The following is a 2,495-nucleotide window of genomic DNA, read 5'->3' as shown; positions in this document are numbered from 1 at the left end:
CATCACTACTCTGTGTACACACACCAGAGGAAAAGTATGCAGAGACCGGTCTGTCCTCATTCCAGAACACACATACATACTGGATGGTGTCTGCGTGTACTGGTTTCCCGGCTTCTCCCGGGCTGGCACAAGCCACAAGTGTCCCTGCGGAGCAGCTTTTCTCAGCCAGGGTTCTGTGGGCCACTAGGGTTCCTTCAGAGGTTGCTGGAGGGTCCTTTGGCAACGAGCAGTTTCTGCCTCTCAGATATGTCAGAACCGACACCAATCATCTTTATAGCTATCTGTATGGGGGCCTTCTTCCCAATGACCACCAACGTAAGCAGAATTCTTCCCAACACCCACCAGTGTCATAGGGTCCCTCTTCCCACTGACCACCAATATAAGGAGCATTCTTCCCAATGACCACCAGAGTAATGCTCCTTTTTCCTATTGACCATCAACACGAGGGGGCCTTTCCCTCCATTGACCTCCTGGATTGTGCAGGGTGGCCAACAATTAAAATCAAGTGTGGTCCTTCTCCAACCAGTGTAATAGGGTCCTTTGTAACACCGACCACAAATGCAAGGAGCATTCTACAAATGTAATAGGGTCCTTATTCCCACTGACCACCAAGGTAAGGGGAGAACTTCACCACTGACCACCAAGGTAAGGGGAGAACTTCCCCACTGACCACCAAGGTAAGGGGAGAACTTCCCCACTGACCACCAACGTAAGGGGAGAACTTCCCCACTGACCACCAAGGTAAGGGGAGAACTTCCCCACTGACCACCAAGGTAAGGGGAGAACTTCCCCACTGACCACCAAGGTAAGGGGAGAACTTCCCCACTGACCACCAACGTAAGGGGAGAACTTCCCCACTGACCACCAACGTAAGAGGAGAACTTCCCCACTGACCACCAACATAAGGGGAGAACTTCACCACTGACCACCAACGTAAGGGGAGAACTTCACCACTGACCACCAACGTAAGGGGAGAACTTCACCACTGACCACCAAGGTAAGGGAGCACTTCACCACTGACCACCAACATAAGGGGAGAACTTCCACACTGACCGTCAAGGTAAGGGAGCACTTCACCACTGACCACCAAGGTAACTGGCCTATCTCCATCGTGATGCAACCCTACAATTTTTACTGCCTGTATTTTATTTCTGGCCATTGTTATTATTTGTTTTGGGTTATTTTCAGTCTTTGTAAATCTGCGGTGATCCTGCCACGGATGTCATTTTTCAGGCACTTCCTGTTATAGTGCGACACCCCTTTGTCCTTGCCTCCCAACTCTGGTCCCGTGTTGTCACCCCCAACTGCTTATGGTGGCTACAAGTGACCATATAAAAACACACATGGCTCAGGCATGGTCCACTGTTGTCACCAGAGAACTTCCCGTTATAGGGTGACAACACTCAGCCCAAGTCTACCAATTATGGAGTAGTCACCCTGTCACGTGAGCTTACAATGGCGAGACAAGTGGCTGTTTCTACACACAATCATTACACAGACGTGGTCACCATCAGGAAACCTGCCCTGAGATATGCCAAGCAGCCATCGCCGGAGTGCATGTAGACAGGAAGTGACCGAAGGAGATCAGCAGCACGGAGAAGTATTTAGTGTGAAAAAGGGGATAAACTGCACTTTAGCAAACCAAGTGCCATCCAGTAGTCTATAGTAGTTGTCACTGTCCCTATGGAACGGTCGGTGAACGCTAGACACCTGTGTGCTCGGGCTCTGATGGAAGCACACAGTGGCCAGCCCATACTACTAGTGTAGTGACTCTGACTTGGCTGCCTTAAGAGCAAGCCAGCAACACATGCATTGGGGGACTGCTTCCACCAGAGCCTAATCACACAGGTGTATTGCTTGTAAGAAGTCCCCTTAAAGCTCAGCGTGCAGTGATGGAGACTGCGGAGACTGCGCCATTTACTGCAATTGCTATTCAGATCACACACAGTGCCCAAAGCACAGACATTCCGTCACGTGGAGGGACAAGCGATGAGTCTGCAGTGCTGCGCCCATCTCACCCCTCGCTAGCCCTGCACCGGTGACCCCGTACCAGGCGCACAGACCCCCCCACGCACCTGGATTGTCACCTGTAGTCCCCTCTGCTGTTCCTGCACCGAGCAGACATATCAGTGCTCCTCCATCCTGAAACTGCACGGCTGATCTCACCCACTCCGCACCCCTCCCATGTACACCCATCCCAGAGCACAGAGCAACGCCCAGAGCCGGATGGGAGGGGGGAGGACAGACACAGCTCTCCACCTTAACCTGCGGAGGACAGAGACCGCTACATTGTGACCCGTATACACACAGTACAGACACCGCTACATTGTGAACCGTATACACACAGTACAGACACCGCTACATTGTGACCCGTATACACGCAGTACAGACACCGCTACATTGTGACCCGTATACACACAGTACAGACATCGCTACATTGTGACCCGTATACACACAGTACAGACACCGCTACATTGTGACCCGTATACACACAG

The 2,495-nt window shown here is 51.8% G+C and overlaps 1 protein-coding gene across 2 annotated transcripts in view; it reads right to left on the bottom strand.

Moving 5' to 3' along the window:
- Positions 1 to 2,186, bottom strand: part of LOC108800202 (phospholipase D2-like) — a 63,161-nt gene extending 60,975 nt beyond the window's left edge. Inside the window, exon 1 of one of the 2 annotated variants that reach the window (XM_018572160.1) lies at positions 2,076 to 2,186. The gene's annotated coding sequence lies outside the window, so the exon portion shown is untranslated. The remainder of the gene's footprint in view (positions 1 to 2,075) is intronic. The other variant, XM_018572161.1, reaches the window with a different exon arrangement.
- Positions 2,187 to 2,495: the final 309 nt, after the last annotated feature.

Source organism: Nanorana parkeri, unplaced genomic scaffold (assembly GCF_000935625.1).
Source record: "Nanorana parkeri isolate BGI_ZX_2015 unplaced genomic scaffold, ASM93562v1 scaffold1954, whole genome shotgun sequence".
NCBI classification, from domain to species: Eukaryota; Metazoa; Chordata; class Amphibia; order Anura; family Dicroglossidae; genus Nanorana; species Nanorana parkeri.
Note: the sequence above shows the minus strand (reverse complement) of the source record. Positions and strands in the feature narration are given on the sequence as shown.